We start from the raw sequence: 7,655 nt of genomic DNA on the forward strand, positions 1-7,655 counted from the left end.
AAAAAAAAAAAAAAAAAAAAAAAAGCCTGGCGCGGTGGCACATGCTTGTAATCCCAGCACTTTGGGAGGCCGAGGCGGGTGGATCATGAGGTCAGGAGATCGAGACCATTCTGGCTAACACAGTGAAACCCTGTCTCTACTAAAAATACAAAAAATTAGCCAGGCGTGGTGGCGGGCGCCTGTAATCCCAGTTACTCAGGAGGCTGAGGCAGGAGAATGGTGTGAACCCGGGGGCGGAGCTTGCAGTGGGCTGAGATCGCGGCCACTGCACTCCAGCCTGGGCGACAGAGCGAGACTCCATTTCAAAAAAAAAAACTTGAATCTTGAATGAAAGATCGCGGCACAGAGAATGCCAGGCTCTGATAGCTGCCCTTCCTTTGTTGTTATTGGGCATCTGCTGCTATTCATTTTTTTTTTTTTTCTTTTCTTTTTCTTTGAGATGGAGTCTCACTCTGTTGCCCAGGCTGGAGTGCAGAGGCACGATCTTGGCTCACTGCAACCTCTGCCTCCCAGGTTCAAGGGATTCCCCTGCCTCAGCCTCCCAAGCAGCTGGGACTACAGGCATGTGCCAGCATGCCCAGCTAAATTTTTTTCTTTTTTTTATATTTTTAGTAAAGACAGGGTTCCACCATGTTGGTCAGGTTGGTCTCAAACTCCTGACCTCAAATGATCTGCCCACCTTGGCCCCTCAAAGTGCTGGGATTACAGGTGTGAGCCACGGTACCCAGCCATCTGCTGCTATTCGTAAAGCCAAAGCTTCAATCCACAGCCTCCTCCTTATGCCTATTTTCTACACATTAAAACCTTGAGACAAGGAGAGTTAGGTTTTAATTTTCCTTCCCCTCCTTAAATCAGAGGAGACATCCTACAGCACTTTTTTTTTTTTTTAAATAAAAACCTCCTATTTATTTGCAGATTGGAATGGGTAATCAAAAGACCTTTCATGATACTATTTATTCAGAGTCCTTGCATCAAGCTTGCCACTTATTTAATCTGCACAAGTGTCCTGCAAGAGAGACACTAGGATCCCTGTCTGAAGCCTGTTCTCTTCCCATGATACCTCCCTGCTGCCCCAGAACAAGCCTACTCCTCCCTCAGGGATAGGAGGGTCATGACTGAGTCCTGCTCACCCTCCACTCCCATCTAGCCATCAACATCTATGTCAGAGTTCCAGGCCCCTCTCCCTTGATGACAGTGCTTGGGAATTTCTTCAGTTGGTCAATGACCTTCTTACACAGCTGTCCCCAGAACTGAACCTAACATTGAAAGGTACAGTTGGCTATCCTACTTATGTATTGCTAGGTTAGAAAACACCCCAAATTTAGTGGTGTAAAACAACCATTTATTATGATTATAGGTTCTCTGGGTCTGGAATTCAGATGGGGTACAGCAGGGAAGCTTTGTCTCTGCCCCACAGTATATGGGCCTCAGCTGGAAGATTCAAAGGCTGAAGGTGACTCAACTTTTGTGGGCTGGCATCATCAGAAGGTTTGTTCACTCATGTGTCTGGTGGGTGGGGCTGGCTGTCAGCTGAGACCTTAGCTGGGACTCTGGGCCAGAATATCTTGTGTGTGGTCTCTCTAGTTAGCTTGGGCTTCCTCACAGTATGGCAGCCAGGTTCCCAGGAGACAGTGACAAGTGAAAGTCACATTACTTCTTAGAATTTACTTTTGCCAGTTGTGCAGCATGACATCTGCTACATTTCATTTGCAAGTTCTGCCCAATTTCAAGGAGCGGGGATGTCAAGATTCTAGAAAAGGGGGTGTCACTGGAGATACTACAGTGAACCTTTTTAAAATTTTTTATTTATTTTATTTATTTTTTGAGACAGAGTCTTGCTCTGTTACCCAGGCTGGAGTGCAGTGGAGCAATCTTGGCTCACTGCAAGCTCTGCCTCCTGGGTTCACACCATTCTCCTGCCTCAGCCTCCCAAGTAGCTGGGACTACAGGCCTCCGCCACCACGCCTGGCTAATTTTTTGTATTTTTAGTAGAGACGGGGTTTCACTGTGTTAGCCAGGATGGTCTCCATCTCCTGACCTGGTGATCCACCCGCCTCAGCCTCCCAAAGTGCTGGGATTACAGGCGTGAGCCACTGCGCCCGGCCTACAGTGAATCTTTTAAGAAAGCATCACGTAGCTCATCTGCCTAGCTCAAAGGAAGCTCTCCAGGTGGGAGGGCTTGGGAGGTGCTCAGGGTGTTAGAATGTCATTCATTCAGTCAGCACATGTGATCAGAGTCTACCATGTGCCAGCTGCTATCCCCTCATGCCCCTGGTGGCCAATAGCTACACTGCCTTTCAGCCCCAGCCCCACCCAGGTTCTCCCGTTGAGGCCCGGACAGATTTGATCAAGACGAGAGAACTTTGGGCTTCTCTCCAGCCTCCTGGGAAACATTGCTGTTGGTCACTGTGGCTATAGCCCAGAGAATAACTCCTCCCCCTGGGGGCTGCTGTTGAATGGAAGGATTTTACTCCCATTTCTCAAGGTGTAGGCATGTCGAACAGTTTCTATTTATTGAAGAAGAAAATAAGTTGTTTTGTATTTATATATAGCTCTTGTTTTTGTTCATCCCACAAGAAAAAACAGGGTTCCTCAATTGGAAGGAGGTTTCTGCCCTTCCGTAAGACTTAGAAATGGGAGAATCTGTGTGTGAATTAGGTCACCGTGGTATAGAAAATGAAGTTGGGGGAGCTCCTCTAATCCTTTCTTTAGCACAGGAGCATGGCTTGTATAGCTGGTTCACTGGCTATTATACTGGAAAGCATAATAAGTGGGTCAAGACAAGTGGATGTATAGCTAGCACAATAATCACAACAGGGCCGGGCACAGTAGCTCACACCTGTAATTCCAACACTTTGGGAGGCAGAGCTTCGAGGATTGCTTGAGCCCAGGAGTTCAAGATTAGTTTAGGAAACATAGTGAGGCTTTGTCTTTACCAAAAAAAAAAAAAAAAAAAAATTAGCTGGGCATGGTGGTGCACGCCTGTCGTTCCAGCTACTCAGGAGGTTGAGGTGGGAGAATTGCTTGAGCCCAGGAAGTTGGGGCTACAGTGAGCCAAGATGGCATCACTGCATTCCAGCCTGGGCAACAGAGCAAGACTCTGCCTCAAAAAGAAAGAAAGAAAATAATCACAATCATAACCAATATATATCATATTCTGGGCTCCGAGCATTTTATATGGCATTGTGAAAACGATATTAGTACCTTTCTGACAGCATTGTTAGCAGATTAAATGGGACAAATGAGGGAAGTAAAATCTCTAAGGCCCAGAGATGTTAAGTAATTTGCCCAAGAGCACACAGCTAAGATGTGGTAGAATTGGGATTTGAATCCAGGCCCATGGGCTTCAGAAACTGTCCTCTAACATTGGGCCATGATATGCAGCTAGCAGGCCTGGTAGCTTAAAGGGAGGGGCAGGAATTGGAATATAACGGGTGAGGCACACAGGCGCTGGGTGTTGGGTCTCTCTTGATTAGACACCAAAGACTCATTCTGAGTCTCCCCATCTGGAAATGAGTTTTCTCATCTGGAAATGAGGATAATACCTACCTGAATGAGTTATGTAAGGCACTAGCACAGCGCTCCAGACCCAGTGGGTGCTCAGTGTACTGTTGGAGAGTCCCTTTCTTTTTTCCTTCCTCTATATTTTGTCGTGGGCCACTCTATGGAGAGGACCTTCCTGCCCAGGGAACAGGGAGATGGCCAGGATGATTTTGCTATCTGTGGCAACTCTAAGGGAACTCTGGTTCCCTAAGCTTTTGCTGGATGTCAGAATTCCAATCCCTCTCCACTGTGCTTTTTTTTCATTGGCAGAACTTTAAATGATTTTATAAAACTGCAAATGTACTAGGTAATTGAGTCTTCTGTTTTATTACCCTGAGCTGCCTGGACCTTGCCCGGCCTCCTCCTCACTCACCGAGCCGCCGGAATAAAGTTGGAAGTGTTTGCGCTGGTAATATATAGGACTTAATTAACCTGGCCTTTTATAGCATTTCCAATGGAGGGTTGGAACGAACTTCGAGGCAGCCTGAGAAAGGGAAAGGGGGGCCTAGGGTGAGAGCGTGTATGTACATACAACACTTGATGTTTGTTTTTTTCTTCTGTTCTTTTCTCCAGTACTTTAATCAGCATTTAATGACCCAGTCGAAAAATTCATCGTTTGGACCCAAGTACTGGTGGGAAAGGCAGGAGGGGAGGCCTGCCTTCCTCTCTCCCTCCCGAACCCTACAGCAGGCCATGGAGTGGTGAGCGAGTTCGTACCGTGCCAGCCACATTCCCAGAAACTTCCAGCTGAGGTTAATCCTGCTTCTCTTGGCTGGGAGACAATGAATGGATATTAACAAATGGACTCCCTGTGTTGGCTAATGCCACTCCCTACTCAACCTAGGATGACTCCAATGGTGCATGTCCCCATTCCCGGGCCCCAAGGTTGCATTAATGTGCTATCCTGACTGCCTCTTCATCCTCCATCCCTAATGTTCCCACTCCTTTCCCCTCCCAACACCAAGCCATGCCTGAACTGGACACCCTTCCATACCAACCCAGGAAAAAGTGATTCAGCTCCGGTCCACCCTGGGTGCAGCGGTCCTTCTGCCAAGATGCCTTCATGTCATACAGCTATTATTTTCGGGAGGATTCCAAGTGAGGGCAGTCAGGGTAAGTGCCTCTCACCAGCTTCCTGCTCAGACCATTGCTCCACATACCCTAGCTCATAAATCCTGCCCCAACCCTGCCGACTGGTTACATCATCCCCAAACCTCATGCAACAATTCGATTTGGAAATAAAAAGGCAGGTGTTAATTGACTCACTCCCTCTGCCCCTTTGCAGTGCCCCGACCCTCGATAGCTTTTAACCTCACAGTTAATAAAAGTTTTGGGCCCAGTCCTAGCACAGTTCCTCATTCATTCTTTCACAACGTCAGCAAATTCTTCCTGAGTGAGTGTAACGCACAAGTCACTGGCCAGAGCCTTAGGGAAGAGGGTTAGGTGGCTGAAGATGAGCAAGAAGCATTTTAAGCATTTCATGCCTTAGGAAAGCCTGCAGAGGAGGCCTGCAAATAATGCAGATTTGGGCAGCAGTCCTGTGGGCCTCCAGAGAAGCCAGAGTTTTAGAAGCATCTCCCGCTCTTGAGTTGACCGCTCTTGAGTTTGCCTGTTCAGCACCCATCCCTCCTGCAAGAGCACCCAGATTCTTCTTTGGAGATCCCACATCTTCACTAAATCTATGTGGTTCCAAATGTGGTTGAATGTCTGGGGTCCCCAGGAGTCAGCCCATGAGTAGAGCTAGCCATTCAGGGCAGGTTAGCCCCCCGTCACAAGGATCATTTCAGCCATGGGCATGAGGCTCGGGCTGGGCCAGTGAAAGCTATTGCTGCAGCTCCTGGTAAGGAGGAGCTCTCTTTTTCCACTGGGACTGGCCAGAAGTAAGCCTGGAGCTGCTAGTAACAATCTTGCCCTCACTTGGGAGAGGCTTCATAAACCTGAGAGTGAAGCCCATCACTTCATTTGCTCCCGAGGGACAGCCTCTGACTTCAGGTCCCTACTGTCTCCTGCCCCGCAATGAGAAGCTCTTGGTTTTTAGGTGTATTTACTACCCAGGCCCAAGAGACTCTCTGTCTCCCTTCAACTAGTCTGTGCCTAAGCAGAATATCAAGGAAAGCGGAGCTGAGAAATGGAAAGAAAAAGATGGTTAAGGATGTTGGGTGGCTGCCAAAGGTTCTTAACCTCTACTTTTACTCTCCAGCTCAAGGGTGGGCCAAGGAGACATGGTCCCCACCTCCCGCTACTTTCCCATTTGTGATAGAGCCAGGGCAGTTCAGGGTCAGGGTCTGGCAGTGCATCATTTGGGGGGCCCTTGTTTTTAAGGTTTGCGCTTGTGCAACTCTGAGAGTGTGTGCCTCCTTAAATTTTGTACCCTAGGTTCATCTCTCTTCTCCCTATTCCTGGCCCTGCTTAGGCTGCTGGAAGTCCACCCCTATCTGTCCCTGAACCCAGTTTGAAGAATTCAGAGTTGATCGCTATTATCTTTCTTCCCCCACAGGTAGGCTTGGTCCATTCTCTAGACTTTGGAAGATAATGTTCCATAGAGACCTGTTCTGAAGCTTTACCAGGTCAAACCGGAGAAGAATCCAACAACGTAACTCATCCCAGCCTAACTATCCTTCAAGGGCAATCAACCTACAGCATCCAAGCACAGAGAAATCAAATCCATAGAGAATCTTCAAATTAGGCTCAGAATCCGTTTGGGACACTGGATTTACTGTTATCAAGATCTTAGTTGTGTTCATCCATGATCTGACATACCTTAGAGTGAGAAGATATTCTTCCTGGTCTCAGACTAGTTGAAGGTAGAGAGAGAGAGAGAGAGAGAGAGAGACCCTTGGGTGTGGGGAGACCTCCCCTGGGATAATACACACACAAAACCAAGAGCTGCTCACTGTGGTGCAGTAGACAGCAGGGGCCTGAAGCCAGAGGCTCTCTCTGTGTCCTTGAATACAACGCTTTACTCCTCTGACCCCTGTTACCGTGATTTGAAGAGGCAGACAATATAGTATGGGCTCTGCAGGCAGGGAAGTCCAGTTACAATCCCAGCTCTTACTAAGTTGGGTAAGACTCATTCTGAGGCTTAATTTCTTCTATCATCTCTCAATAGAATCATAAAGGTACTTTCTTGTTAGTGTTGTTTTAAAATTCAGTAAAATAACGAAGGCTTAGCACAGGGTCTGATGTAAATTTTCAATGAATTATTGTTGTCAGTTATTGTTCTAGAAAACAAGAGGGCATATTAGATCAAAAGTACTGCCAAGCATTGAAATGCCAGTTCTAGATCCAGTTTCAGTCCTCTGAGAACTGATATCATTGTTTTCAAGCCATTCAGAAACCAATGTGAATTGAACACCTAGTATGAGCTCTCTGGGGGAAGAGCCAAGTCCTACATTTTTTATCTTAAGGGGTCTTCAGTACCTCTAGCCCAAAGCAGTATCCCCATCAGGATTCCTCTCTGACAGTGTTCATTTCCTTTTTCTCAATGGATGCCTTAAAAAAAAAAAAAATCCAGCAAGGAAACCTGTACTCCTCAAACACACCACTCAGGTGACCATTAAATCATTTACATTGTTAATTTCTTTTCATACGTGCGTCTTTTTCCCTAGTTACATCATTAGGACCTTGAAGGCAGGAACAGGTCTTAGACTTCTTGATGCCCCCATAAATCTAGGTATAGAGTAGATCCCTGGACATCAGTATAAGGCCCATGAGCCTGATAGCTGCCCAGGTGGGTGCTGTGTTCCCGGGGCTAGGAAGGACAAAAGAGAGGGCACTAAAGGGGTTCCTGGGAATGAAGAGGTCCTCTGACTTTAGAGGGGAGCCCATACACTTTTTGGACAACTGTAATAATTAGAAAGTTCTTCTTGGGGCAGCAGCAGCCAGAAAGACCTGGGGCATTGGGTTGACCAAAGCCCTTCCCAAGGCTGCAGTGGCCTGAGCTAGTTAGCCCAGCCTCCCTTCCAGCCCCAGGGCTGCAACTGAACAATGTTTGCTTCTTAATAAAAACAGCACCAACGCAAAGCCCTAACTTCACTGAAGAAATAGCCCTGCGCCCTTCCATCCATTAACATTTTGCACCTTAATGCGGCCATATTTTCGGAAAGCCAATT

At 47.2% G+C, this 7,655-nt stretch overlaps 1 long non-coding RNA gene across 1 annotated transcript in view; it reads left to right on the plus strand.

Annotated features, from left to right (window-relative positions):
* The window catches only part of LOC111537823, a 62,026-nt gene extending 54,908 nt beyond the window's left edge, over window positions 1-7,118 (plus strand). Inside the window, exons 2-3 of the long non-coding RNA XR_002730124.2 lie at window positions 4,117-4,656; window positions 6,041-7,118. This is a non-coding gene — a long non-coding RNA (uncharacterized LOC111537823). The remainder of the gene's footprint in view (window positions 1-4,116; window positions 4,657-6,040) is intronic.
* The last annotated feature ends 537 nt before the right edge of the window (window positions 7,119-7,655 follow it).

This window comes from Piliocolobus tephrosceles, chromosome 9 (assembly GCF_002776525.5).
Source record: "Piliocolobus tephrosceles isolate RC106 chromosome 9, ASM277652v3, whole genome shotgun sequence".
In the NCBI taxonomy this organism is placed as follows: domain Eukaryota; kingdom Metazoa; phylum Chordata; class Mammalia; order Primates; family Cercopithecidae; genus Piliocolobus; species Piliocolobus tephrosceles.